This window comes from Haliotis rubra, unplaced genomic scaffold (assembly GCF_003918875.1).
Source record: "Haliotis rubra isolate DU_JTF1 unplaced genomic scaffold, ASM391887v1 Scf957, whole genome shotgun sequence".
NCBI lineage: Eukaryota > Metazoa > Mollusca > Gastropoda > Lepetellida > Haliotidae > Haliotis > Haliotis rubra.
The window spans coordinates 206,289-230,677 of record NW_025767698.1 but is presented as its reverse complement, the minus strand read 5'-3'; the positions used below and the strand labels follow the sequence as shown (position 1 = coordinate 230,677).

The 24,389-nt window shown below is 44.7% G+C and overlaps 1 pseudogene; it reads right to left on the bottom strand.

Annotated features, from left to right (window-relative positions):
• Positions 1–24,389, bottom strand: part of LOC124265021 — a 126,340-nt pseudogene that overhangs the window by 2,719 nt on the left and 99,232 nt on the right.

The following is a 24,389-nucleotide window of genomic DNA, read 5'->3' as shown; positions in this document are numbered from 1 at the left end:
ATTGTGTACAACATCATAGTGCAGCCTGCAACATTGTGTACAACATTATAGTACAGCCTGCAACATTGTGTACAACATTATAGTACAGCCTGCAACATTGTGTACAACATGATAGTACAGCCTGCAACATTGTGCACAACATCATAGTACAGCCTGCAACATTGTGTACAACATTATAGTGCAGCCTGCAACATTGTGTACAACATTATAGTACAGCCTGCAACATTGTGTACAACATTATAGTACAGCCTGCAACATTGTGCAACATTGTGTACAACATAATAGTACAGCCTGCAACATTGTGTACAACATTATAGTACAGCCTGCAACATTGTGTACAACATCATAGTGCAGCCTGCAACATTGTGTACAACATAGTACAGCCTGCAACATTGTGTACAACATTATACTACACCCTGCAAGATTGTGTACAACATTATAGTACAGCCTGCAACATTGTGTACAACATTATAGTACAGCCTGCAACATTGTGTACAACATTATAGTACAGCCTGCAACATTGTGCACAACATTATAGTACAGCCTGCAACATCGCGTACAACATTATAGTACAGCCTGCAACATTGTGAACAACATTATAATGCAGCTGCAAGATTGTGTACAAGATTATAGTGCAGCCTGCAATATCGTGTACAACATTAACATGAAAGTACAACCTGCAACACCATGTACAACATTAACAGGACAGGACAGCCTACAACATTATGTACAACATTAAGATGACAGTCCAGCCTGCAACATCGTACATTAACACCGTGGACCATGAAACAACCGCAGTTTACTGTTGCACAATATAGACACAAATTATCTGTAGGCATGGACCCTCTAAATTTCAAACAACTGGTCTGAACTGAGAATTACATGCTGCTGGCCAGCTGACAGGCACATACTTTGAACACCGTGCTGCACAGATCCCTTCTATATTATAGGAATTTTCTGAATCCACATCCAACATAAACAACCTGTGCTGGTAGTGAGAGTAGATGAAGGAAAGATCTATTGTTGGACTCACAACTTGAGTGGAATCCTTAGGGTGTGAATCACTGCTCAGATCACAAGATTATCCGTTCCTGTTATTGTATGGCACAGGCCAATGTCACATAGCTGAATACTGCTGATTTCAGCATTAAATGACAAACAAACAAAGAATACTTACATTGGTTTCTGGACAACAGCCGTAGGAATTATTTTGAAGCTGACAGCAGGTACTTCCATCTGGGCATTTGCTGGAGTCGTTGCATGTGATGTCCTTCACTTTGTGACCGTTCTTCATGAAGGGTTCTCGTTGCCAAGGCAAGACGATCTTTGGCAGTTTTTTCATGGGTTTAGAAATTGATGGGTTTTTCATCACCCAATTCACTGAGTAGCCATCTTGTCTGTTACATTTGCCAGATGCTGTATCACAAGTTGTTCCTTCGGGGCAGCAGTGAATTCCATCAGAACAGCACACAGCCTGGAAACAGAAACAAAAGCTCATTTTCAGACAGTGATATCACAGGCATTGCTTTTCATCACTCAGTGAAAACAGGGTAAGCTCACTTTCTGAGAGTGATTAGGTTACTGACTTCCTCTGATGATCCTTTATCCAAGATCATTGTTGTCTTACCCTTTGGCAGAGGACAGCATCCCCACTGACCAGTAGACAGTTTACAACAGGGGCTTCCATCTGGACATTCATGGGTCCACTGTCAGAGCAGTTTAAGATCACTTATCATTGATCATTGACTTTCTTACCTTTGGCAGAGGACAGCATCCCCACTGGCCAGTAGACAGTTTACAACAGGTGCTTCCATCTGGACATCCGTGGGTGGAGTCACACATTACCTCTTCTACATTCTTCACAATGGGTGCAGTTTTCTTGAACCATGCGACAGAGAGTCCATCTTGTCTGTTACATTTGCCAGATGCTGTATCACAAGTTGTTCCTTCGGGGCAGCAGTGAATTCCATCAGAACAGCACACAGCCTGGAAACAGAATATCACAGGAAATCACTCAGTGAAAAAGTAAGCTCATTTTCAGACAGTGATTAGGTTACTGACTTCCTCTGATGATCCTTTATCCAAAAGCATTGCTTTTCTTACCCTTTGGCAGAGGACAACATCCCCACTGACCAGTAGACAGTTTACAACAGGGGCTTTCATCTGGACATTCATGGGTCCACTGTCAGAGCAGTTTAAGATCACTTATCATTGATCATTGACTTTCTTACCTTTGGCAGAGGACAGCATCCCCACTGGCCAGAGGACAGTTTACAACAGGTGCTTCCATCTGGACATCCATGGGTGGAGTCACACATTACCTCTTCTACATTCTTCACAATGGGTGCAGTTTTCTTGAACCATGCGACAGAGAGTCCATCTTGTCTGTTACATTTGCCAGATGCTGTATCACAAGTTGTTCCTTCAGGGCAGCAGTGAATTCCATCAGAACAGCACACAGCCTGGAAACAAAATATCACAGGGCATCACTCAGTGAAAATAGTCAGAGCACTTTCAGAAAATCACTTATCATTGATCATTGACTTTCTTACCTTTGGCAGAGGACAGCATCCCCACTGGCCAGTAGATAGTTTACAACACAGGTGCTTCCATCTGGACATCCGTGGGTGGAGTCACACATTACCTCTTCTACATTCTTCACAATGGGTGCAGTTTTCTTGAACCATGCGACAGAGAGTCCATCTTGTCTGTTACATTTGCCAGATGCTGTATCACAAGTTGTTCCTTCGGGGCAGCAGTGAATTCCATCAGAACAGCACACAGCCTGGAAACAGAATATCACAGGAAATCACTCAGTGAAAAAGTAAGCTCATTTTCAGACAGTGATTAGGTTACTGACTTCCTCTGATGATCCTTTATCCAAAAGCATTGCTTTTCTTACCCTTTGGCAGAGGACAGCATCCCCACTGACCAGTAGACAGTTTACAACAGGGGCTTCCATCTGGACATTCATGGGTCCACTGTCAGAGCAGTTTAAGATCACTTATCATTGATCATTGACTTTCTTACCTTTGGCAGAGGACAGCATCCCCACTGGCCAGAGGACAGTTTACAACAGGTGCTTCCATCTGGACATCCGTGGGTGGAGTCACACATTACCTCTTCTACATTCTTCACAATGGGTGCAGTTTTCTTGAACCATGCGACAGAGAGTCCATCTTGTCTGTTACATCTGCCAGATGCTGTATCACAAGTTGTTCCTTCAGGGCAGCAGTGAACTCCATCAGAACAGCACACAGCCTGGAAACAAAATATCACAGGGCATCACTCAGTGAAAATAGTCAGAGCACTTTCAGAAAATCACTTATCATTGATCATTGACTTTCTTACCTTTGGCAGAGGACAGCATCCCCACTGGCCAGTAGATAGTTTACAACAGGTGCTTCCATCTGGACATCCGTGGGTGGAGTCACACATTACCTCTTCTACATTCTTCACAATGGGTGCAGTTTTCTTGAACCATGCGACAGAGAGTCCATCTTGTCTGTTACATTTGCCAGATGCTGTATCACAAGTTGTTCCTTCGGGGCAGCAGTGAATTCCATCAGAACAGCACACAGCCTGGAAACAGAATATCACAGGAAATCACTCAGTGAAAAAGTAAGCTCATTTTCAGACAGTGATTAGGTTACTGACTTCCTCTGATGATCCTTTATCCAAAAGCATTGCTTTTCTTACCCTTTGGCAGAGGACAGCATCCCCACTGACCAGTAGACAGTTTACAACAGGGGCTTCCATCTGGACATTCATGGGTCCACTGTCAGAGCAGTTTAAGATCACTTATCATTGATCATTGACTTTCTTACCTTTGGCAGAGGACAGCATCCCCACTGGCCAGAGGACAGTTTACAACAGGTGCTTCCATCTGACATCCGTGGGTGGAGTCACACATTACCTCTTCTACATTCTTCACAATGGGTGCAGTTTTCTTGAACCATGCGACAGAGAGTCCATCTTGTCTGTTACATCTGCCAGATGCTGTATCACAAGTTGTTCCTTCGGGGCAGCAGTGAACTCCATCAGAACAGCACACAGCCTGGAAACAAAATATCACAGGGCATCACTCAGTGAAAATAGTCAGAGCACTTTCAGAAAATCACTTATCATTGATCATTGACTTTCTTACCTTTGGCAGAGGACAGCATCCCCACTGGCCAGAGGACAGTTTACAACAGGTGCTTCCATCTGGGCATTGTTGGGTGGAGTCACACATTACACTTTCCACATTCTTCACAATGGGTGCAGTTTTCTTGAACCATGTGAGAGAGAGTCCATCTTGTCTGTTACATTTGCCAGATGCTGTATCACAAGTTGTACCTTCGGGGCAGCAGTGAATTCCATCAGAACAGCACACAGCCTGGAAACAGAATATCACAGGACATCACTCAGTGAAAATGAAATTTTCTGATTAAAATTGATATTTTATACTTATCCTGACTCATGCTATTTGCTTGTCTTCTTCTTCTTGCGAACACAGTGGAACACTTGTATCTCCCAATTGAAGTTCCCGTCAATGTAAAATCACTAATTAGTACTCACCACGAGTTATCTGTTCCCTCAAAAGCGCGGGAACGAGGGCGCCACCTCCCGCCATGTGCCTCACTCTCTCCTTATAAGGCGAGCCCAACACTAGAATTTTCAGGGAAATCCAAAGTGTTATGTGGGGAGGACGGGAGGGCTTACCTCATGAGTCAGGATAAGTATAAAATATCAATTTTAATCAGAAAATTACATATTTTTTCTTATCCTGACTCATGCTATTTGCTTGTAGAAGCCGACGGAAACGGAGGTGGGAATACAGAATACTTTGGATTTTAGATAATTAGTGATTTCTGTAATGACTGTAATAACCCTTATGGGAACTTCATAAAGGCACTGAATTGATGAATTCCTGCTGCTAACTTATCAGCTGCCATATATGGGTTATTACAATATAATTATTATGATAAAAGTATATACAACATGAATACAATGCTTAAGACTAATAGACTTAAGTTTGTTAATATGATAGCATAAACTCCTTAGAGTTTATTAGCTAATATACTTTTATGAAGTAAACATAGTACTAAGCTTAAGATATGAATAACCTTAAGCTATATATATATATAAGCAAAACCCGTGAGAGTTTGTTAGCTAATATATTTTTATGATATGAGTATAGTACTGTGCTTAAGATATAATTAATTTAAGCTACATATATAATAGCAAAACTCCGTGAGATGTTAGCTAATATATTTTATAATGTAACCATAATACTGAGCTTAAGATATGATGAAACTTTAAATATATAATAGCAAAACCTCCTAGAGTTTGTTAGCTAATATACTTTTATGATATAAACATAGTACTGAGCTTAAGATATAATAAACTTAGATATATATAATTAGAGCTTGTTAGCTAATATATTTTTATGATATATATAGTACCGTGTGCTTAAGATATAATTAACTGAAGCACAATATAATAGCACTCTGTAGAGAGTTTGTTAGCTAATACATTTATAATGTAACCATAATACTGAGCTTAAGATATGATTAAACTTAAGCTAAATATATAATAGCAAACTCCGTGAGAGTTGTTAGCTAATATATTGTATGATATAACAACTTGATAGTACTTGAGCTTAAGATAATAAAAGAACTTAAGCAAAATATATATAGCATGTAGCTATTTAGTACTGTTATAAGATAAGTAGTAATCTGTAAAATTGACTTATCTTCTCCGAGGAACTGTCAACTGTTGTGCGAGGACCATGGGACCGAAATGGTGGATACCTGAGATGTCCTCGGTGGTGATATCTCTCAGATAGTGGTTGGCAAACACCATATCGATCTCCAGAAACAACCCTCCATTATGGTATTCAAAGAGCAGCTGCCGTGGTAGAGCAAGTGTAGATGCTAGCCTAATTTCATGAGGATTAGAAGCTCTGGAGGGTCGAGTCCTGCAGCCTTGTAGGCACGCTCTTAGTATGACAGTTCTGATCCAAATGGAGATCGTGAGTACATGAGACTTCAGTTCATGTGAGCTGTTGATAGCGGAAAATAATCTCTTGAATTTTTCCCTCCTCTGTTTGGATCGGTGGAGATATATTTTCAGTGCTCTTACTGGGCATAGTGATAGATGCATCGTGATCATGAGGTCCAAGCATAGATTAGAGAGCTGGGACGGAAATAATCTGTCTGGTTGACCTGGCAATTGGTTCTTGGAGATAAAATCCCAGCCGTAGTCCCAGATGCATGATGTTATGAATATCATCAAAGCGCAGTTCTCTCAGAATCCAATGCGTGAATCTCTGACATCCTGGCAGCCGAAGCTAGTGATAACAGGAACGAGGTTTTCTGAGTCAGAGATTCAACGATGTAGATTCTAACGGTTCATAAGCCTCACTTGTGAGGTGTTGGAGCACTATATTCAGATCCCAAGCTGGAGCTGCTGAAACTTCCGCTTTTGATCCTCCAATCGGAATGCTCGCAAGCGCGAAGTAACTCTAGGGTTTGGTTAACTTGACTCGCTCATAGTTATGACAGAGCTTATTGCTGCAAGATAGGTGGACAAAGTTGAGCCTTTAGATTCTTAGTCTGACGAGATAACATAAGTAGTCAGCCACTTGAGGATGAGTAGCATATCTAGCTGTAAATCCTTTCTTTGCAGCATAATTGACAAAACTGTGCCATTTGTCATCGTGATAAGTTATGAAAGCTGAGTTACGCGAGGGCAAGCTGACTGCTTTTGCCGCCTGGCTGAATAATCTCTTTATTCAGACATGCCTTGATACAATCCATAATGCGAAGTTGGAATATTTCTGGCTTTCCGTATGCTTTGTTTGGTGTGGGATGTATTAACAGATCTCGAGCACTCTGGAAGTTGTAGTATTGGTTGTCCGATTCCTTGAATAAGAGTTGGAAACCACGCTCACGCTGGCCAGTAGGCGCACCAAAATCAGATGGAGGCTCTGGCGCTTTGACTGATTTTGGCGTAAGACTTGTGGGATTAACGCTGGTGGCGGAAAAGCCGCGACGCGCGCTGAGTCCTTCCCACGATATGCTTAGTGCGTCCGCTGCCCATGCTAGTGGGTCTGGAACTGGCGATAATGAATGTTGTCAGTTGTTTGTTGAATCGAAAGGGAAATAGGTCTATTAGTGGAGTTCCTATTTCCTTTGATAATTTGAGTGAATATCTCTGTATGGAGCATCCATTCTGTCGGGCGATGGTAGGTGTGGAGAGAGAGCCGCCTGCTATCACATTCTTTTGCTCCTGAATGTGACATGCTCTGACATGTATGTTGAGATTGTCGATTAAATCGAACAATTGAAAACATAGAGTCAATAGGTTCGGGGACCTGGTTGAGCTTAGTTTGTTCACATAAAACGCCACTGTCAAATTGTATGTGTGAATCATCAACTGAGCATTCTGTAGTAAGTTGCTCCAGTGCATTATGGCGCTTTATCACTGCTTGCATCTCTAGCAGATTTATGTGTAATTTGCTCTCTTGATTGCTCCATAGCCCTGATGCCGGGCCCTGTTGGCGGTAGATGGGCTCCCCAACCTTGTAGTGACACGCCTACGAGAGATGTGTTTTCGACCTCGCTCTATTAAAGAGACGCCACGCAAACATTCGGATCTCTTGGTCCACCATAGTAGGTGAGGTTTGACGGATCCGTAAACTGAACGGGTAGAGAGTCGCCGAGATGCGTAATTGATGATGACTTGTAACGGACGAATTGTAGTCTGCCTCTGACTGTCATGTCTTGAGCTGAAGTGAGTAACCCAACAGGCTCTGCCACTGTCATAGTAGTGGTAGCGAGAGAGTAAGGCTTGTGGGATTGACTGTTGATCTTGACCCATCGGTCCTCCTCGCACAATTATACGATTCTGCGCCAAGCATAAATCAAATACCTAGAAATCGCAGATCTTTATGAGGTTCTAGGTCCGACTTAAGTAGATTTACTAACCATCGAGTTGTGTTAGTAGCTTGATGATGAAATTCAACTGTAGTTCGAGACGCTGTGGATCTGGATCCACTTGTATCCCGTCAGTCGAGGTAAAACGCCGCTAAGTCCTTTGACGATGTAGGTGAACCACCAGGGTGACTTCCATCGCTGAACTTTATGTAAAAAATCGCCTCGACTGCCGTGTGTCTCGCCCTATTTGACAGGGGAGGTCTCTAACCTCATGAAGGCAGCCCAATCATGAAAGTTCAGATTAACTGGACTGTATGGAGGCTTTGCTCGCTCACTGATATGTTGTTGTCACTTGCAACCTACGCCTTGAACTGTGAACTATGATCCACCTCAAGCGTAGGGCGTTGTCCCTCGCGTCCAATCAGAACAAGGCATTTTGATTCTGTAGTGTACCCGCGCTTGTGATGTCACCGTGTAGCAGGAAAAGGAACCTTTGTATAATTTAGTGCCGCCGCTGATATTAGATCAATCGCCGGTCTTGTCCGTGAGCTTCCTCAAGATACACACGAAAGTGACCACGGTTTCGAGGGTTAATGGTAAACGCCAATCTTTCGGCCAATTACCTCGCCTCTGTAATATTAATGCTGGGTAGGTTATTTTCCTGGCTGCTGTGAATGTAACTTCAGTCTTGAAGATAATGCCGAATTTCCTTATATATAGGCTCAATAAAACTTGCAAGTTGTCAGCTTGTAGACCGCATACATCAATGTAAGGCCATAATTGTAGAATTAATGCTGAACTTGTTGTACATATTTCTTTCTCAGGAAATCGCTGACGATTATGTGTTTTACTCGCTGTAATCAAGGCTGCTGCTCAATTCCGCTATTGAATTGTCTGCAGATCTCGCGTAATGGTCAACTTGGTGTGACTGTATGGCGCCTTGTATGTAGATAATCGTGATCGTAGTCCGGGATTGCATACCTAGCAATATATACGAAATGGTGATTCCTGTGAAGATCTACTTAAAACGCCGCTGATGCCCTTTGATGTAGTAGTCGGCCCTGAAGATCCTTAATTAGGCTCTTCATCTGTAAATAGTACTTTATATGAATCTATATAACGCTCTGTTAATAAAATAATACAGCTTAATGCTCTATGCTGTAAATAGCCTGTGCTAATGCCTTCACAGAGGTTTGTAGACGCATGTGGCATACAGTTGATAGACAAGTACTGGCGATGTCTCTGCTTCGCTGGATACTTGTGTGTAAATCGGCGAGGGATCGACGCGGGTGAATAACCCATTTAACTGTGCTTGTAGGGTGACCTGTAGCTTCGCTTAAGGTCCTAATGAATCCCTCGACAACTATAGGACGGCGATGTCTTGAACGGACTGACGAAAGTGGCTTCTATAGGGAGACCTTCGTGGAGACTTCCTTGGCAAACGATGGTGGCTTCGCGGAAGCTCTCGTGAATCCCTTTATAGATCTTCTGAATGAAGATGACTTGAGCCACTTAACCTTCTTCGCGGAAGGCCTTCGCGGAAGGTAGCGTAGTCTGAGTCCCACTCATTAGATAGGAGCTTGCTTCACAAACGACCTCCTGTGTTCTTCAGGTCTGAGCTCGGGTGAAGCACTCCTCCTCCGCGGAAGCCTTTCGCTAATGGTGAGGATCTAGGTCCTTCGTGGAGGCGGACTGGGACGCCCTTGGCGAAGGCTTCGATACGGGCTGGGCTGCCCTCGTGGGAGGCTGCTTTGTGGGCTCTGGGGTTCTACGCCGAAGTCATAGCGGCCTCTGGGGTCTCTACATGACTTAAATGGGTGGGCTCTGGGGCCCCGCAAGCTATGAGGCCTCTGTAAACCGTGATCGGGTCTTCCATCAGCATCATAATCTGGTTGACCAGGTTGTCTGGGACGGTCTGCGCTTTGATGTAGACGCTGCCCTCTATGGTAGCGACGGACCCTCAGGTAGATATTCTGCCGTCAGCGTAGGCATCTCTGGCTGCGTGTTGATCTGCGCTGAGGTGATGGTAGCCGATACTAGTCGCTTCTTATGCCGTACATCTGGAATGATAATTGGTATATCGTCATCATATAGACACAATTATGAAACAGGAAGAATGTCAGATGAAAAGTTTTTTGTAGCCTTCGGAGGTTTCACTTTCGACGGCTGTAGCCCTGGGGTGCGGAGCGACGCTGTGACGACGCGGGAAGCTCTCCTAGTCTTAGACTGTGATGACGGATGTCCTGGGATGCAGGTCACTTGATATAGCGATCAAGGCGCCCCACGCCTCCCCGAAGGTAACTCAAGCGAACACCAGACGGTAGAGGGTCGCCTGCCAACAGTTGACAGGGTATATCTGACTCTGATCTAGCAGCCATGACTGAAGACTGTTTCCGAGATCTATCTGCTGCATGTCTCTAAGACGCAATATAAATATTTATCAAAGGCAGAATTAGACAATTTAATACATAAATTGCAACGTGAAACAGTAGAGCATGGCGCTAGGCAAACTAGGGCATATTAAATGCGATTGGCAGCAGAGAAACGTAATTTACAAACAGTGCAGATTTTCATTAACGCACTCTATTGAGCAAACACGGCTTAACCGTGAATAAAACAGTAGAAACACTAATAAATATCAATGCATCATGTATAAGGATACTAGTTACACCTCTGTAGATGATTATAAGAGGTAAACAACTAAATATAATTAAAGGATATAATGTGTAGGGGAGACACAGGCTTCACGCCCTGCTCACTGGTCGACTTGACTGACTGACTGAGTTTAGTTTTACCGCTTTTAGCAATATTCCAGCAATATCAATGGCGGGGACACCAGAAATGGACTCTCACTGAGCTCCTTCAAAAAAGAAGACGAAAATCACTACTGACCAAGAGTTATCTCCCTTCCTTAGTTTTGGCGGGAGACGGCGCCAACCGCCTCCCCAGCTCACTCTCCCAGATATCAAGCCCCGGCGACACTTAGATTTGCTGGGAAATCCAAAAGTGCCTTTAGGGAGGTTGGGAGGGCTTACCATGAGTCAGGATAAGTATAAAATATCAATGTTACCTCGAAAAATTACATATTTTTCCTGATCCTGACTCATGCTATTTTGCTTGTAGAATCCCAATCGGATTTGGTGGTGGGTCAGGCCACTTCTGGATTCCAAGCTTGGTGATTTACGCCCCGCATACTTCCCTATGGGAACTTCATGTTAGAACTGTTAATTTACTGCTAGGTTCTGCAGCTGCTGACCTTGCTTCCAGCTTTCTCTGATGGGGACCACAACTTGTCAGCTTTTTGACCTTTCTTCTGCTAACATTGTGTGTGGATTTGTGCAACTCCATCTTTGATGCTTGCATCAAGTGGAGAAGCTTAATTCTTCTATGTACTCCTAGTACGCCCCATTAGTACAGGGGTTTATCACCATGCTGGTCTGTCTTAGACGCATGCGATGGACTCTAAAGCTCTAACTCCCCAGAGTGTTGGCTTTTGCAAGTCACGGATAAAAGGGCTTTTGGTGACTCTGTCTCAGCCTTTGTGGAACCGCCAGTTGTTGTGCTACAACAAGAGGCCCAAACTGGTGAATGCCGGAGATGTCCTCGGTGGTGATGTCTCTCAGGTAGTGGTTGGCAAACACCATGTCTGATTCCCAGAAGCAGCCCTCCATTATCGTGGTGATGGAGCAGTTTCCATGTAGAGCTTTAGTGTTGATGCCAGAGCTCTAACTTCATGTGGATTGAGGCTCGTGGAGGATCAAGTCCTGCTGCTTTACAGGCCCTTAGATGACAGCTCTCATCCATATTGATATCAAGCAGCGAGATCTCCGTAGGTGTCTCTGCCGATATAGGGATGAAAAGGCTTTGAATTTTCGCCTCCTGGTCCTAGACCTTGTAGGTAGACTTTAATGCTCTTACTGGGCACAAGGATAGGTCCTGTGTATCCTGAGGCCCAAGGACTGATGATAATGCTGGGATGTGGAACTGTCTGTCAGGTTGACCTGGCAGTTGATTCTTTGCTATAAAGTCCCATCTTAGTCCCAGATGTAATGTATGTTGCGTGCACATCAAATCGCGGTCCGCTCAAAGTCCAGAGCATGTATTTCTGACATCCGTAAGCGCTGTTGCCAAGGCAATCAGAAATAGACTTTTCTGTGTCAAGAACTCATAAGATGTCCTATCTAATGGTTCATAAGCCACTGGTGAGATGCTGTAGAACTATATTGAGGTCCCAAGCCGAGCTTAAATTCTTGGTTGTTGGTCTTCCAACTTGAAGGACCGTAGTAAGGCCAGTATCTCTGATACCTTAGTCAGTTTTACACACATCCTCATGGTGATAACTGAGCTCAATGCCGCTTAGGTATGTTGGAGAGTGTTGAACCTTTTAACCGCTTGTTTGTCTTAGATGACAAAGGTAGTCCGCCACTTGAGGGGTGTCGCCATGGCTGTGAAGCCTTTCCTCAAGGCATAGTTCTCAAAGCTTTGCCACTTGTCGCCATACAAGTTGCGGGTTGATCTCATGAGAGCTAGCGTGACCTCTTTCACTGCCCTGGCGGAGTATCCTTCTTAGTCAAGCAAGCCTTGATATGGTCCATGCTGTGGGTTCCCGTGGTGCTTGCTTATGCGGACGCACTAGCAAGTTCGGCCCACTCTGGTAGTTGCAGTTGAGGCAGTCCAAGTTCTTGCATGAGAATGGGAAACCACATTCTCCGGCTGGCCAATAAGGCGCTAGCAAAATCAGTTGCAGGTTCCTCGCCTGCTTGACTTTCTGCAACACTTGCTGTATTAGAGCTGGAGGCGGAATGCGATGCATTTAGTCCTTCCCAAGAGATGCTTAGAGATCTGTTGCCCATGCTCGTGGATCTGGTATTGAGAGACCTAATGTTGCCAGTTGATTGTTGAATCTTGTGGCAACAAGTCTATGAGCAGAGCTCCCATCGATTGTATGGTCTGGTTTGAAGACCTCTGGTTGTAGCATCCATTCTGTTGGGGATGGTTGTGTTGGACGAGATAGGGCATCTGCTATCACATTCTTTGCTCCTGAATGTGGCATGCTTTTTGTGTAAATGTTCAGATTGTTTAATATGCTGAACAGATGAAAGTAGAGGTCCAGAAGGTTCGCCAACCTTGTTGATCCTTGTTTGTTTATGTAGAACGCCACTGTGGAGTTGTCCGTGATGGATCATCAAATAAGCATTTCTTAGAATGCTGGTCCAGTGAAGTATGGTGTTTATTACTGCTTTCATCTCTAGCATGTTGATGTGTAGACTTTCTTCCTGTAACGCCCATTTCCCAGCTGACACTTCGCTGTCGAGGTAAGCTTCTCCATCCCTGAAGGGATGCATCTACGTAGAGATGAGTGTTGCACTGCTCTGCTGGCAGGTCCCTCCACAAACATTCGATCTCAGAGTCCACCATAGTAGATATGGTTTTAGTTCGTCCGAAGTCCGGCGGGGTCCGATCGGCCCAGATAGCCATTCACTTAAGACTTGAGGGCATAGATGTAGTCTCCTCTGCAAGTCATGTGCTGACATGAGAGGACTGTGTAGGCTCTGCCAACTTCGTGAGTGATAACGGAGAGAGTAGTGCTTGAGATACAATGGCTTGTATCTAGATCCAACGATCCTCTGAGACCTACTTCATGTAATTTCTGTGGTGAGATGAAACATCTTCCCGACCCATCTGCTCGCGTTCTACGCTGTAGGCAGAACATGGAACCCTTGCCATGCTCGTAAGGGAAGCCGGCCAACGTCCGGAATCTGGGACTGCCATCGCTGTGAAGTCTATATAAAGAAGACTGGCTGCCGCAACCAAAAGTCCGGCCAAACGTGATGTTGTTGCAATTACCGGATGAACAGTCTTCACGCTGACAGGAAGGTCTCTAACCCCTGAAGATAGTCGAATCACGCTGTTCCCTGCTAACTGGACTGTAATTGAGGCCTTCCTACCACGCTGAAAGGTTGTTGTCACTTGTAAACAATTTCCTGACACGTGAGCTGACGTCCGACTTTCGCGCAGGGCGTTGTCTCTCGATGGACCAATCAAAATGAAGCATTTTGATTCCTTTAGATTCCCGCCATGTGACGCCACTGGTGTAGCAGGAAAAGGTTCTTGTAGAATCTTGTGCAGTCGCTGATATCTTATTTACACTCGCCTTGTCCAGAGCCTTTCTGGAGTTACACGAAAGTGACCACGGTATAGAGGGCTGAATGGTAAACGCCAAGGATTTCGCTGCATTACCGATCTCCAGGTAGACCGTCTTCCTGGCTGCTGTGACTGTTCTTTCATTCCTGAAGATAATGCAGTCGCCCTCTTATACAGATGATCAGCTGAAATCCATACTTCCTTAGCCGTTACTTGTAGACTGTTTTCATCGGTCTCAATGAAGCTACCGTAAAATAATTCCTCTTTGTGTTGAAACACACAGGTCCTTGTAGAGTTGATGCTCAACTTTAGTGTAAGTTCTGCTGTGGAGTCGCTTGATGATTTTATAGTTTACATCAATCTCTGGAGCCTTCATGAAGGGTCCCATGAAGAAGCGGAATTCCCTGGCCTGGACGCCGGAATATGTCGACTTTAGTAACTTCACAGCCTTAGCAAGGCTGCGCTGAAACATGCCAATGCTATGGCCTGAAGATCTGTACGCAGGTGAAGATCTCTATATGGACATGAGTCCCTCCTGGATTCTTCAGATACATCTCTAACCTTCGTGGAAGTTGTAGGTTGTTAGCACCAAGGAGTGCTTATGCGCAGTAAGTCCCGCTTATTATCTTCTGATGTAGATATATCTATCTAAAGATTCTCAACGATGTGAATCCCGGCCCTGGATTCAGCTTGAAGATCCGCCTGAAGATCTGCGCGCAGGTGATGAATTCGACAAGAGTACCCCTTTAACTTCAACACGTTATCCTCTGTCTTCGCCAAGCAGACAAAGATTTCTTCCTCCATGCTGAAGAGTTCCTTCGCATAGGCTCACAACGAAGATCCAGGTCTGAGGGTGAAGCGGGATGGTCCAAAGGACGCCTATATTAATCCTCGAAACTGTAGAGGATGACTGTCAAGTGCGATCCTTCACACATTCCTTCATGCAGGTTACTTCCCGCAGCTTGCCCTTCACTTCATAGCTTTGTGCGAACCGTCCCATCAGGTCAATCATGTGCTGCATAAAGATGCCCCGTTGAAGGTCTGCGACGACTGCAGATGTAGTGACGCATCTGAGAGTGTTAAGCGCTTTTTCGCCCAAAGACCGCTACACCTCTCTGGTCCGGTGATGTCTGGCGTTGAAGAAACCTCTGTTTCATGTTCAGATAAAAGTCGCCGCTGAGCGCCCTCCTGCGTGGAGATCTGTGTGGAGATCTGCGTGGCGATCTGTATGTAAAACTTTGAGAAGTTCTATAAGGAGATCTGCATGGAGACCTGCTCTGGAGACGCGTGCGATCTGCTTCCGTGATCTGCCTTCCTGATGGTAATATGGTCCTCTGTGGTGACCTTCGTGGAGATCTGTGTGAGATGTGGACGCTTCTAGAAGACCTTTTCCTGAATGCCTGCGCCAGCGAGGCGTAATGATTCTGACGAGTTGGAGTCCTGAGACGATCTCTGCACCTTCTCGAGGTGTGCGTGAAGGTCCTGATAATTCTCATCCTCCGTGGATGACGATCAATGGGTCCGTGAACGCTTATTTCTCCTTCGAAGGCTCATCCGAGTCGTTCTGCAGGATTGGTAGGATTGCTAGGTCCTCTAGCAGACATCGCAGACGCGACAAACCAGTGCGGGATCCTTCATGCAGCAATGGTCCTTCGCGCAGGTTGTTGACATCTATATCAGTATGAGAGCCGCCCGGCTGTCCATCATGCAGGTCCATCTTCATGGTCTTTTCCTGGGTGAACCGTTTCTCCATTGCTGGGTAAATGGTCCCGAGGTTGAACATCTGCGACTACTGTTGTAGTGACGACGCATCTGAGAGGGTAGCGATATGGTCCAAGGATCGCTGTACCTCATGGGTCCGTGATGTCTGCATTAAAGGGAACCTCAGACTGCGTGATATCACGGTTGCTGACGCACCGTAGACGCAGGCTTTCTTCTTTTTAGGCAATACTTCTGGGATCAGGATAGGAGGTTCGTGATATGCCTATTTCATCAATCGACGATCTCAGTAGAAAAGGTCCTCGTTTTCTGTGATGAACCCCCGGAAGACTTCGATGAAGGCTTAACTGCAGTGGGCTTCTTCTGAAACGATGATGGCCTCTTCTTCTTAGTATGGGCTGAGGAGTTGTCCGAAGTAGACGACCTCTTCCTCGATGTAATGGAGGTCTCTATCCCATGACCATCTTCCGAAGACGCCTCCGGAAGATCACTGGAAGGAAGCATCTCGTCAGACAACAACAAACGGTTCCCTGTAGACTCAGCCAGTTTAGCCATGGCTTGGAACAGCCGTCTGGATTTATCCTTAGCACGTCTAAGCAGAGAAAATTGATAGTTATTAAATTCAATTTCAGATAAATGCTGACAAATATTACAGTGAGAGCTGGAAGTACATGGTGTTGTGCAACTAGGACACAATAAATGCGGGTCTGCAGCAGAGAACCTAACCTGCAACGAAAACAGGTTTTCATGAAATGTAAACAAACTGAACAATCACGTAAAAACGTGAATAAACAGTAAAATTTAATAATAAATTTCAAAGCATATTGTAGAAGGATACTTCTGAAACCTTATACAACTAATTTAGAGGGAAATATCTAAATAAGAAAAGGATATAGTGCCGTATAGGGTGACCCAGGCGCTCTCCCAACCGTCCACTAGGGCGAAGAAGGAGAGAGTGCAGAGCTGGGAGACGGGTGGCGCCATCTCCCGCCAAAACTGGAAAGGGAGATAACTCTTGGTGAGTAGTGATTTTACGTCTTCTTTTTTGAAAGGAGCTTCAAAAAGGGGATTCAAGTGTTCCACTAACGTTCGCAAGGAGAAGAAGACAAGCAAATAGCATGAGTCAGGATAAGGAAAAATAAGTAAGCTCATTTTCAGACAGTGATTAGGTTACTGACTTCCTCTGATGATCCTTTATCCAAAAGCATTGCTTTTCTTACCCTTTGGCAGAGGACAACATCCCCACTGACCAGTAGACAGTTTACAACAGGGGCTTCCATCTGGACATTCATGGGTCCACTGTCAGAGCAGTTTAAGATCACTTATCATTGATCATTGACTTTCTTACCTTTGGCAGAGGACAGCATCCCCACTGGCCAGAGGACAGTTTACAACAGGTGCTTCCATCTGGACATCCGTGGGTGGAGTCACACATTACCTCTTCTACATTCTTCACAATGGGTGCAGTTTTCTTGAACCATGTGAGAGAGAGTCCATCTTGTCTGTTACATCTGCCAGATGCTGTATCACAAGTTGTTCCTTCGGGGGCAGCAGTGAACTCCATCAGAACAGCACACAGCCTGGAAACAGAATATGACGGTATTTACTTAAAATAGTGAGAGCACTACAACAAATGTATGATTATTTTCACAGTACAGTCAAACCTGGTTGTGTGAAACTTGTCGGGACCAAGGGAAAAGTTGGCCTTTCGATACATCCGTCAGCATAGAAACGACCAAGTACCAATCATACTGATGAACATTTTTGATCTTACATCTTAAATACTAAACCAAAAACAAAAAGGACCTTTCACCATATGTCCTCACAGTGGGGATAATGAGGAAACGTTTATCCTGAGAATGGAGAGAGCGAGATGGGCGGTGCTGTGTGAGGGACTGGGCAAGATACGAAGGGGCAGATTTCAGACAGACAGCAGAAAGTGAAGCACTGAAGCTTGAATTGAATCCTGTAGTGAATGGGCAGCCAGTTTAAGAATGAAGGAGAGGCAGAGCATCATCAGATTTACGTGATTGGGTCACTATACTTGCAGCAGCATTCTGCATACACTGTAGTTTCCTTATCTGTGTGGAAGAGAGTTACAGTAATCAATCCTGCTCATAACTAGAGACAGGACAAGAGTGGTGGCAGATTTGGTGGTGAGATATCGTCGGATATGTCCAACAGTGCACAGTTGAGCAAAGCAGCTCTGAACTAGATGGGAAACATGATCATCCAGTGACACATCTGAGTCGATAATCACACCAAGGTCTTTGACCTTGTCAGCAATTTGAATGTTTGTAGGATGGGTCCAAGATGGCTGACATGCATGTTGTGCAGAAAAATTCTATAAACGCACAATCTGAAGGCTAAAACAAAGCCTAGACTGCATACCTACCTTGATCTGATGATTTACGATGCCTAGACCCTTTACACCCGTTACTGACAACAAGAAAAACAAGAAAAAATGAAAAAGAAAGAAGTCCTCTCCGAATACTGACCCGACAACCTCGCGTGACCAATCTCAAGCCAGCAAGAAACCGGCAATGGACACTAGAAACATTGTGAGAGACTCACTCAACATTATTTACAACTTACCAGACCGAGCAAATCAACTAACAAGCGATGTCAAATCAGCCCCAAGCGCCAGCTCAACCACAGTCACAACCACAATCGAGCGATAATCAACAATGGGCCGCCATATTGGCTCGACTCGACTCTATTGACAGTAAGTTGAAATCATTAGATGTCATTGAGAAAGATGTGACAGATATTAAACTTGGACATGTTACTATGAATTGTATATTTATATACTTATCCTATCTCCACGGTATGCACCTCTCTTCTTCTCACCATGTGTGGAAACGTGCTATAGGCTAAGTTGAATCAAAACTTCCTGGCCTCTGACCACCTGACCTCTGCCCCCACTCCAATAGCAGACCTGTCCATCATCTAAATAAGCATGCCGATCGCTCAGATGATCATGTGACGTTCTGTGCCTGTCATTCTCTTTCTTGTTGCTACACTGAGTAGATGTGTGTTGTTCTCTCTGTTGGACATTATTTGATTGTCAATATGGGAAATAAATCGAATCGAAGTTTTTCTGAGAAACGCAAACAGTGTGATCAGTGCAACAGCAACTTTTCCGCTGCTGATCCACATGCTTTGTGTGACTCATGAATCAGCACTTCTGGTATCGTCACCTAATCGCCAATCCAGATCACCACATCATTCCAGATCACCACAACGATCTAGATCACCAGATCGATCCAGATCACCACTTCTAATCAGATCACTGGACCGATCCAGATCACCTAGCCGATCAAGATCACCAAACCGATCCAGATCAGAAAATTGAAGTTGATCACTGGACTGATCCAGATCACCAAACCAATCCAGATCACTGAATGGATCCAGATCACAACTTCAAATAAGATCAACGGACCGATCCAGATCACCGAATGGATCCAGATCACAACTTCGAATCAGATCAACGGACCGATCTAGATCACCTTATCGATCCAGATCACAACATCGAAGTAGATCGCCAGACAGATCCAGATCACAACATCAAAGTAGATCACCTATCCAATCCAGATCACCAAATCAAGCCAGATCCAACTGCAAACGAGATCACCTGTTAGATCCAGATCACGATCACAGTTTCCAGTTAGTACATTGAATAAATCCAGATCACTTTACAAATCCAGATCATCTTACCGACCCAGGCCACCTTTACGATCTAGATCACCTTACAGAGCCATTGACCAATTTGGATCACAGTACAGATCCACATCTCATGGCCAATCCTATTCAGATGGTCGAACCAGATCCAGATCACCATCTAGAACTACAGCGACTTGGACTAGTTCTTCATATCATACCGGGATGCTTACATCCGGGGATCCATGACTTTAGCTCTGGACCAGTTCCAAATTATCCTGGATCAGTTGTCTCACATTTTGGGCTACACTCTTGCTGTTCGCCGACGTGGACCCCTTAACATCTCTTCATTGGAGGAGCGATTTAAAACAAAACTGTTTCACCAGCTTTGGTTTACTGACTCCCTCTTCAATGGTAGCATCCAAAGTATCTACTAAAGTTGATAAAGAAACCCACTTTCAAGTCTCCATTGAACTGTTAAAGATACAGAAGTCACAGCTCAGGACTAAGCTTTACTCAGCCCGAACTGCACAGTTCACCCCTACCAATCCAGATTTACACAATCTTTTTTGTGGTGCATCCACTCAAGGCCATGGCAGAGGAAATAGTTCTGGCCGTGGTGGTTCCTCCCGTTGCCCCCCCCCAGGACAAACTTTGGCCCAGGGACCAGTGCCGGGAAGCAGTGACGGCTTGAGACAATCGCACGACTGGGACCTCCCGGCCCTAGTCGTTCCGATTTACAACACCGGTAGGCGCGGAGATTACAGATCTTCACCCCGGGTTGGACAATGCTCAGAGATCCGTACGTCACCAACCTGCTACTTCACGGCTATCAGCTACCCGTTATTTGCAGTCCACCTCTAACGTCGCATCAACTGAATTTGAGACACTGGGATTTGATTGTATTTTACTTTTAATATTTCAGCTTCACAAAGCAGGGCGTTGTACCAAAGTGACACAGTTGATTACAGACATTTACCTCAGTTATCCAGCTGTCACAGCAATGTAATTTTATCCTGAATCATTCTTACCTTTGGCAGAGGACAACATCCCCACTGGCCAGAGGACAGCTTACAACAGGTGCTTCCATCTGGGCAATCATGGGTGGAGTCACACATTACACCTTCTACATTCTTCACAATGGGTGCAGTTTTCTTGAACCATGTGAGAGAGAGTCCATCTTGTCTGTTACATCTGCCAGATGCTGTATCACAAGTTGTTCCTTCGGGGCAGCAGTGAACTCCATCAGAACAGCACACAGCCTGGAAACAGAATATGACGGTATTTACTTAAAATAGTGAGAGCACTACAACAAATGTATGATTATTTTCACAGTACAGTCAAACCTGGTTGTGTGAAACTTGTCGGGACCAAGGGAAAAGTTGGCCTTTCGATACATCCGTCAGCATAGAAACGACCAAGTACCAATCATACTGATGAACATTTTTGATCTTACATCTTAAATACTAAACCAAAAACAAAAAGGACCTTTCACCATATGTCCTCACAGTGGGGATAATGAGGAAACGTTTATCCTGAGAATGGAGAGAGCGAGATGGGCGGTGCTGTGTGAGGGACTGGGCAAGATACGAAGGGGCAGATTTCAGACAGACAGCAGAAAGTGAAGCACTGAAGCTTGAATTGAATCCTGTAGTGAATGGGCAGCCAGTTTAAGAATGAAGGAGAGGCAGAGCATCATCAGATTTACGTGATTGGGTCACTATACTTGCAGCAGCATTCTGCATACACTGTAGTTTCCTATCTGTGTGGAAGAGAGTTACAGTAATCAATCCTGCTCATAACTAGAGACAGGACAAGAGTGGTGGCAGATTTGGTGGTGAGATATCGTCGGATATGTCCAACAGTGCACAGTTGAGCAAAGCAGCTCTGAACTAGATGGGAAACATGATCATCCAGTGACACATCTGAGTCGATAATCACACCAAGGTCTTTGACCTTGTCAGCAATTTGAATGTTTGTAGGATGGGTCCAAGATGGCTGACATGCATGTTGTGCAGAAAAATTCTATAAACGCCACAATCTGAAGGCTAAAACAAAGCCTAGACTGCATACCTACCTTGATCTGATGATTTACGATGCCTAGACCCTTTACACCCGTTACTGACAACAAGAAAAACAAGAAAAAATGAAAAAGAAAGAAGTCCTCTCCGAATACTGACCCGACAACCTCGCGTGACCAATCTCAAGCCAGCAAGAAACCGGCAATGGACACTAGAAACATTGTGAGAGACTCACTCAACATTATTTACAACTTACCAGACGCCGAGCAAATCAACTAACAAGCGATGTCAAATCAGCCCCAAGCGTCAGCTCAACCACAGTCACAACCACAATCGAGCGATAATCAACAATGGGCCGCCATATTGGCTCGACCGACTCTATTGACAGTAAGTTGAAATCATTAGATGTCATTGAGAAAGATGTGACAGATATTAAACTTGGACATGTTACTATGAATTGTATATTTATATACTTATCCTATCTCACGGTATGCACCTCTCTTCTTCTACGACCATGTGTGGAAACGTGCTATAGGCTAAGTTGAATCAAAACTTCCTGGCCTCTGACCACCTGACCTCTGCCCCCACTCCAATAGCAGACCTGTCCATCATCTAAATAAGCATGCCGATCGCTCAGATGATCATGTGACGTTCTGTGCCTGTCATTCTCTTTCTTGTTGCTACACTGAGTAGATGTGTGTTGTTCTCTCTGTTGGACATTATTTGATTGTCAATATGGGAAATAAATCGAATCGAAGTTTTTCTGAGAAACGCAAACAGTGTGATCAGTGCAACAGCAACTTTTCCGCTGCTGATCCACATGCTTTGTGTGACTCATGAATCAGCACTTCTGGTATCGTCACCTAATCGCCAATCCAGATCACCACATCATTCCAGATCACCACAACGATCTAGATCACCAGATCGATCCAGATCACCACTTCTAATCAGATCACTGGACCGATCCAGATCACCTAGCCGATCAAGATCACCAAACCGATCCAGATCAGAAAATTGAAGTTGATCACTGGACTGATCCAGATCACCAAACCAATCCAGATCACTGAATGGATCCAGATCACAACTTCAAATAAGATCAACGGACCGATCCAGATCACCGAATGGATCCAGATCACAACTTCGAATCAGATCAACGGACCGATCTAGATCACCTTATCGATCCAGATCACAACATCGAAGTAGATCGCCAGACAGATCCAGATCACAACATCAAAGTAGATCACCTATCCAATCCAGATCACCAAATCAAGCCAGATCCAACTGCAAACGAGATCACCTGTTAGATCCAGATCACGATCACAGTTTCCAGTTAGTACATTGAATAAATCCAGATCACTTTACAAATCCAGATCATCTTACCCGACCCTAGGCCACCTTTACACGATCTAGATCACCTTTACAGAGCCATTGACCAATTTGGATCACAGTACAGATCCACATCTCATGGCCAATCCTATTCAGATGGTCGAACCAGATCCAGATCACCATCTAGAACTACAGCGACTTGGACTAGTTCTTCATATCATACCGGATGCTTACATCCGGGGATCCATGACTTTAGCTCTGGACCAGTTCCAAATTATCCTGGATCAGTTGTCTCACATTTTGGGCTACACTCTTGCTGTTCGCCGACGTGGACCCCTTAACATCTCTTCATTGGAGGAGCGATTTAAAACAAAACTGTTTCACCAGCTTTGGTTTACTGACTCCCTCTTCAATGGTAGCATCCAAAGTATCTACTAAAGTTGATAAAGAAACCCACTTTCAAGTCTCCATTGAACTGTTAAAGATACAGAAGTCACAGCTCCAGGACTAAGCGACTCAGCGTCGAACTGCACAGTTCACCCCTACCAATCCAGATTTACACAATCTTTTTTGTGGTGCATCCACTCAAGGCCATGGCAGAGGAAATAGTTCTGGCCGTGGTGGTTCCTCCCGTTGCCCCCCCCAGGACAAACTTTGGCCCAGGGACCAGTGCCGGGAAGCAGTGACGGCTTGAGACAATCGCACGACTGGGACCTCCCGGCCCTAGTTGTTCCGATTTACAACACTCCGGTAGGCGGGAGATTACAGATCTTCGCCCCGAATTGGACAATGCTCAGAGATCCGTACGTCACCAACCTGCTACTTCACGGCTATCAGCTACCCGTTATTTGCAGTCCACCTCTAACGTCGCATCAACTGAATTTGAGACACTGGGATTTGATTGTATTTTACTTTTAATATTTCAGCTTCACAAAGCAGGGCGTTGTACCAAAGTGACACAGTTGATTACAGACATTTACCTCAGTTATCCAGCTGTCACAGCAATGTAATTTTATCCTGAATCATTCTTACCTTTGGCAGAGGACAACATCCCCACTGGCCAGAGGACAGCTTACAACAGGTGCTTCCATCTGGGCAATCATGGGTGGAGTCACACATTACACCTTCTACATTCTTCACAATGGGTGCAGTTTTCTTGAACCATGTGAGAGAGAGTCCATCTTGTCTGTTACATCTGCCAGATGCTGTATCACAAGTTGTTCCTTCGGGGCAGCAGTGAACTCCATCAGAACAGCACACAGCCTGGAAACAAAATATCACAGGGCATCACTCAGTGAAAATAGTCAGAGCACTTTCAGAAAATCACTTATTATAGATCATTGACTTTCTTACCTTTGGCAGAGGACAACATCCCCACTGGCCAGAGGACAGCTTACAACAGGTGCTTCCATCTGGGCAATCATGGGTGGAGTCACACATTACATCTTCTACATTCTTCACAATGGGTGCAGTTTTCTTGAACCATGCGACAGAGAGTCCATCTTGTCTGTTACATCTGCCAGGCGGCTGTATCACAAGTTGTTCGCCGGGGCAGCAGTGAACTCCATCAGAACAGCACACAGCCTGGAAACAAAAT